Raw genomic sequence first — 6439 nt, forward strand, 5'->3', positions numbered from 1 at the left:
AAGGCAGCTGTATGAATATCTTGGGGTACAATCTGAGTGCGTTCATTCCCTGAAACTGCAGTGTAAGAAAACTTGGCTGACAGTAGGTATGAAGGATGGCAATAGACATTTATACTATTTAAATATAATTTAAGTAATATTTAAAATATAACTTGGGATTTTTGTGCTGGAGCTGACTCGGTTTTTTCTTTTTAGTCACTAGACAAAAAAAACCGCACAACCTCACAGGAATATTGTGGGAAATGTTTGAAGCTTGTCAATGACTCAGTTACGATAGCAGTTGCGTGCGACAGATGACTTGCTGAGCAGTAGTGACATTTGTTTTCTGTGAATTTGGGAATCTCCCACAAGAGCAAAGACCCATGGTTCTGACCCGATTCCCTCACATTTTGGATCAAGAAAAAAGCAATACCTTTATTTATTGTAAAGAATTATCTTCCCAGTCCTACTTTATTTATTTGGAAAAGATTTTGACTGTCTATTTCACAATACCAAAGCAAAAAAAAATATTTATCTCTTCTTAATCCATCCTTTGTAGTTTTCCTGCTGTAGGGGAGAGCCTCTGACCTCCCTGGATGTCATCTTCCTGCCGGGCAGTGACCCAGTCCTGTTTTCCTCTCAGTCCTGGGGCAAGTGACTTGTCCAGGGATAGAATGAAGGGTGCAAGTCAGAAATCTCCACTTCTTACACCCAGGTATCATCACACCAACCTCAACAAAATGTGTTGATCTGGGGTTCTTATCCCTCTTTTATTTGCCTGCAGTATTTTTTTCATAGATGTGAGGATTTCTTTACTTTACCTGTTTTGAAGGCTAATATCAAGTTCAGCTGACATAAGATCTGACACAAACCTACCTGAGGGTAAGAACAGTCTGGTTGCTGCAGTAGAGGTTGGACATTTATTGTGCTGTTGGCTTCCTGCAGCAGCCTTGGCATTCATCTCCCTCTGCCACCGTCACCTTCCTGCCGAGGGCTAAAGACACAGATTGAGTATTACCAACATAAACCTGGAATATACAGCCTGGGAAACGTGGTGGTTACTGAGTGTCTGTAGCTTTTGCTCAGACTCGGAGATCTACGGGACTGCTTTCCCTGCTGTGGATTTAGTGTTGCAGAAGCAGCAGCGTTTCACAAGTGCTGTGATTGCATCCTAGGCGGAGAGTAGGGTCAAAGGTAACAGCGTTTGTTTCAGTCAGAGCAAAATAATGGGGTGGGATGAGGCTGGCTGGAATTTTTCAATCTCCTTGTCCTTGTCCATGCTGAGAAACAGCAGTGCTTGCCAGCCTCTGCAGCAGGGCTTTCCCCAGCTCCAACCCCAGCATGCTGATCCCAAAAGCCTTGTTCAGGATGAACAGTTTCTGTGCCCCTGTCCAAACCCCTGCTCAAATCGTCTGTGTTTTGAATAAAATGGGAAAGCAGCTGAGAAGTGTAGGGGCAGTGCTGTGGGCTTCCGGGGAAGGAGGAGGGACTCAGCTGTGGATGTAAGCAGTGAGAGAGACAGCTTGTTAACACTCGAAGGAGAAACGGATGGAACCTGTGGTCATGTCTCTTTTTTAAAGTTTTATTGCTCTTGCTAACTCCCAGCAAGTTGTAATTCAAAATTCACCACTCAGATCCCCAAATGATTAAAGTAATGGATTTAGGATTTTATTTTTCTGGTTTCCTGGTTATCTAAGGCATGCAAAAGCCATGGGCTAAACTTAATTTGACAGCTTGCAAGAGCAAGCAGCTTTTTTTCTCTTGCCCTGTTTTCTTATGGCAGCCTTGGATCCTTCTGCAGTGCTTTGAAAGCCAAGGGCAGAAGATTATTAGCTGATGTTAATGGGGAGTCGGAAGTGCGAGTGGTGTCTTGGCAACAGCTCAATAGTGTGAGATGAGTATCTCAGTGCTGCAAGGTATCTGATTGGGTGGGGGGTGGGAGTTGATAACATGGGTCCTGCTAAAGGGTGCCTGTGAGTCACACAGACTGAGCTTTGAACACCCCCAGTCACAGACAAATTTCCAGTATTAAAAATCCTGGGCAGAGCAGATTGCTGCTTGCTCAGTTTTCCTTGCACTGTGTCTGCCTCCTGGGAAGGAAGCCTTCACCTTTAATCTTTAGAAAGTAGTATGGATTTCATGTAGATATGAGGGATCCTCATTTGCTTTTCACTTATGTTTATTGCGAATTAATTGTTCCCATTTTATTGTTATAACAGTAGAAATCCAATATGTTCTGTCTGTGATTTGTTTTGTTAACAAGCTCATGTGGTTTTGACACTTGTTTTTAAAGCTGGATTAAAACCTCTTCTAAGTTTAGTCCAACAGAAATGGCCCCAGAATTCTGCACTACCTGTGTGTTGTTGGCTACATTACATTCCCTTATTAATTAAACCATGGCATCTAGAATCGGGAGTGTGTCCCCTGCCCCGGTAGCCTCTCTTGCCTCGGTGCCATGGCAATCTCATCTCCTGCTTCCTGAGCATCACTCGTAGCCATGGCAACCCGGGCTGAACAGGGAAGGCCAGGCTGGGGATGTACAGCTCCCTCCTGCTGGAGTCACCGTTCTTAAGGTGCTACTGCAGTCTACAGCACTGGCCTGCACGTGGATTTTTCCATGTGATAATGAACCTCTGTGGTTGTAACCTGACCAGTTCTGAAATGAAGGGATGGGTAAGATAAGAGGAATGAAATGAAAATGCTAATAAATTAGGGGGTAAAGCCTAGGCTCACTTTACTCATAAGACTTCTAATATCTTTAATTTAGCAAAATGGCTGCTTTCCTGAGCTAAATTACAGCAAGGCATTGGGCAATTTATTTGAAGCATCTGAGAACTAGGTACCCATATTAATGTCTGTGTTTCGTTTATTTTTTTTTCCTTTTTAAGATTCATCAGGCCCTGAAACCAGTCGAGGGGGGGTAGGGGGAGTGCAGATAAAAAAGACACGAACCAAACACCAAAAACCTAAAAAGACATCTTTGTGTTTTAGTGATGACCCAGACTTCTCCCCACTGAGATTTCCAGTGATGAGATAGGATCGATCACAACTCCCATCTGTAGGAAACCTGTTGTGGTTTGCTGAATACCAAAGAGAGTCCATGTGAGTTGTGTTTGACAGGGAGCTGATGGCAGAGATGTACCAGAGACCAGTAAACATTAAACTGCGAGACCTGGATGTGGCTGCAAAGCAGACAGATGGGTAGTAACACAAATATGTTGTTCTGCAGCACAGTGAAGAGGTGACCAACCCTTGTTGCTATCGACATCAGTGGGATACAAGGTTATGAGGCAATTTACAGAGCTGAGTTGGTAGGAATCTTTTCTAGAAAAGGATTTAGGTATTAAGCCCAAAGGGCAGAATCTGATTCACCTTACAGGAAAACAAATCAACCCAGCGACTTCTGTGGAGAAGGATCTCCGTGTGGGTTTGCTGTGTCCTGTGGAATTGAGCAGTTCCCAGGCCGTGCCTGTGCTGGCTGAGTGGCTGTAATAAAAGAGATACTTTCTTTCCTTCAAATTAGGTGTAGTGGGTGTCTGTGAAAGAGCACCCCTCTGCCTGCATGAGGGGCTGTGAGCTTCCTACCAGGAACTTTTGGGATCCTGTACTGTCTGTCAGCTCAGCCCTGCCTTCTGAGAGCTGCAGGAGACAGCGAGGCTGCAGTAGAGGCAGGGCAGAGCCTGCTGATCCTGGAGGTAAGTGGTATGGTATTCTCAGGGATTTTTGATCTGTGCCTGTTTGAGGTACTCTGCAGCTGCTTTTTATCCTTCACATAACTGGAAGAGATTAATTTTGTTTTATTCACCCCCACATCGTGCAGGAGACCAGAACAAGTTGGTTCTGCCCTTGTCGCCTCAGACTTGCACCCTGGCACAGCTCATCACTGGCAATCTTGTGCTGCTTACATTTTAGTTATGTTCTGTAGTAATCTTCAGAGAGTCTGCTTGATATTAAAAAAAAAAAAAGACTTTATTATAGAGCAAAACATTGATTGGAGTTTATTTTCTTTTATCTAGTTTGTTCTTGGGTTTAGGAAAAAATAATGATATGTTTCCCCTTGTTGGTTTGTTCAGCAGCAAATCATAAAGCTTAATTGTCCAAACTCCTTAGTCACAAAGATCTGGCTTTTGAATTTTTTTGGTGAGGTTTTTTTTGCTTATGCTGTTAGCTAATCCTAATGCTGTTAAATCTGCATCCACTCTTTCATTTAAATCTGTTATTTACAAATGCAAATGAATTCAGATTAGTATTTTCTTTGTCTAGGCTCCACTCCTAATAAGATATAGCAGGCAACAAGGACCTGGGCAGGGAACCTTCCAGAACAGATGCACCCCTCTCTGCTTGAGAATTAGCAACTATTAAAAAAAAAAAAAATCATCTGACTAAAGCATGGTTGGGCTTTCAGGAAAAGGAGGAGAGTTAGGAGCTGGAAGCATTCCTGGAATGTGCCTTGCACCAGCCCCAGTGCTGGTGGTGGGGAGGGCAAGGTGCTGAGCTGCACCCCCAGGGAGATGTGGCAAAGACAGTTTATCTTTGGGGGGAAGGAACTGGTTTGAGCAGCTCTTTCTTGAAGGGAGGTATTGGGAGCAGCACTTGGAACCCTGCAGAGCTGTCCCAGCTGAGAGTGCTTCACAAATGTATGGGGTGTGATTGCTGTTTCAGGGCTCAGAAAAATGCGAGGTATTTCGCTCCAGAAGAGCACAGTTCTGGCCCAGGACAAACACAGCAATTTGGTTTGATATGACACATTTTGTTTATAACCAGAAATGTCAGAGAAAAGACACAGAAGCTATGGACAAGTATAAGGATGCAGTGTATGTGCATGTGAGTATTTTTCATTGTCTTTTAGTGTTATTTAAAATCTCTTTTCTATCTCACTTCCCACCCTACCGACTATAGGCAAGAAGGTTGATTTTAGAGTGATTTTAAGGAGATGCTTTGTCAACCTGTTTTTTGAAGGGTGGTGAAAATGAGATAACTTGGGAGAAATCAAAGGAGAGGGACAAGAGTCACAGAGGGAGAAGGTGGTGGGATGTTTAACTCAGAAGGTGGTCAGCCTGGAAATGAAGGCAGGGACCACATGAGTCCACGTATTCAAAGCAACAGCTTCCAGTTTACATTTGCAGTTCACACTGGAAGAATTTTGTATATGAGAGTAGCCTGTGTCCTCTTGCCTTTGTACTCCACAGAGCATGAAGCTGAGCCCGTGGGGCACAGGGACCCAGTCAAATCCCATGAGGTGCCTGGACGGACTAAACCTCTCCTGGGCTTTGGCTGAGATGGATTGAATGGCTGGGCAGAGTGGGGAGGCAAGACCATACAGAGAGACGGCTAGAGTGATGGGGATATGGATGGGTCATGTGGGAGAGAGGTTTTGTGGTAGGGAAAGGGAGCAGGCAGTTGGAAAACTCGCTGAGCTGATGGTTTGTGTGCATCCCCTACCATGGTGGGAGCAGTCAGGGCATGCTGGGGCTGGGTGAGCAAGCAGTGGTTCAGGAAACCAATGGAAATGTTCCACACCCCATACTGATGTGAAAATGGGTAGCAGCATGTTAAACACTCATCATTCTTTCAGGAGCCTGGCCGGGGAAAGCAGCTAATGGATTCCTTGCCTGCAGTGCAACAGCAAGGGGAGCACAGACCCTGCTGTGCTGAGCCTTCCTGTCTGCCAGAGGACTGTCTCTCTTCCCTAAGTGGCTGATTTGTGTGAGCAACCACCACACACCCAGAACTGTATTTGCAAATAATACAGCAGCTATGTTGCTTTCAGGAACTCCTTTAACATTTCAGTTTGAGAATTGATTAGTACTCAGTGACGCTTGAGCGCTCAAAAAGTCATGAAACAGTCAGGAAATGTTGTAAATACAGTTACACAAAATTCTTTAGTTATGTGACTCAAAGGAATATTCATTCATTCTACATGTTTAGATGTATTTTTTTTTGCATTTACCATCTGCAACAGGAATAAATCTTTTTCTCCAAACACACTGCATTTCCAGAGCTTGTTGGGAAAGCACAGGTCTCCTGTATCTTTGCAGAACTCCCCACTTCCTGTCACTTCATAGTTTCAAGTGAAATACCAGCCTCATATGAAGAGAAAAAGACCACACAAGACCACATGTTGTTTACTTTGGGCTGATTATTCACATGTTACAAGCAGCCAAGAGAGGAAGAGAGTGTTTTCCCCTAAGTTCTAAAAGCACAATTCCATCAAAGCAATGGTTGTCTTTGCTTTAACAAAATTTGTTCATGTCTGACAACTGAGATATAAAGGCTTGAATTCAAAAAATACCTCCCCTCTTGTTTATTTTATCATTTGTAAGTAAACCCCCTCTGCCTAGAGTAGGCATATTTATGTTGCTAAATTTCTTTTCTTTGGTATCATTTTTAAAAATCTATTTGGGGATTTAATTTTGATTCCTTTGATCAGCCTTGTTGCACTGTTGATGAGTGCTCTCTC

This window comes from Aphelocoma coerulescens, chromosome 9, assembly GCF_041296385.1.
Source record: "Aphelocoma coerulescens isolate FSJ_1873_10779 chromosome 9, UR_Acoe_1.0, whole genome shotgun sequence".
In the NCBI taxonomy this organism is placed as follows: Eukaryota; Metazoa; Chordata; class Aves; order Passeriformes; family Corvidae; genus Aphelocoma; species Aphelocoma coerulescens.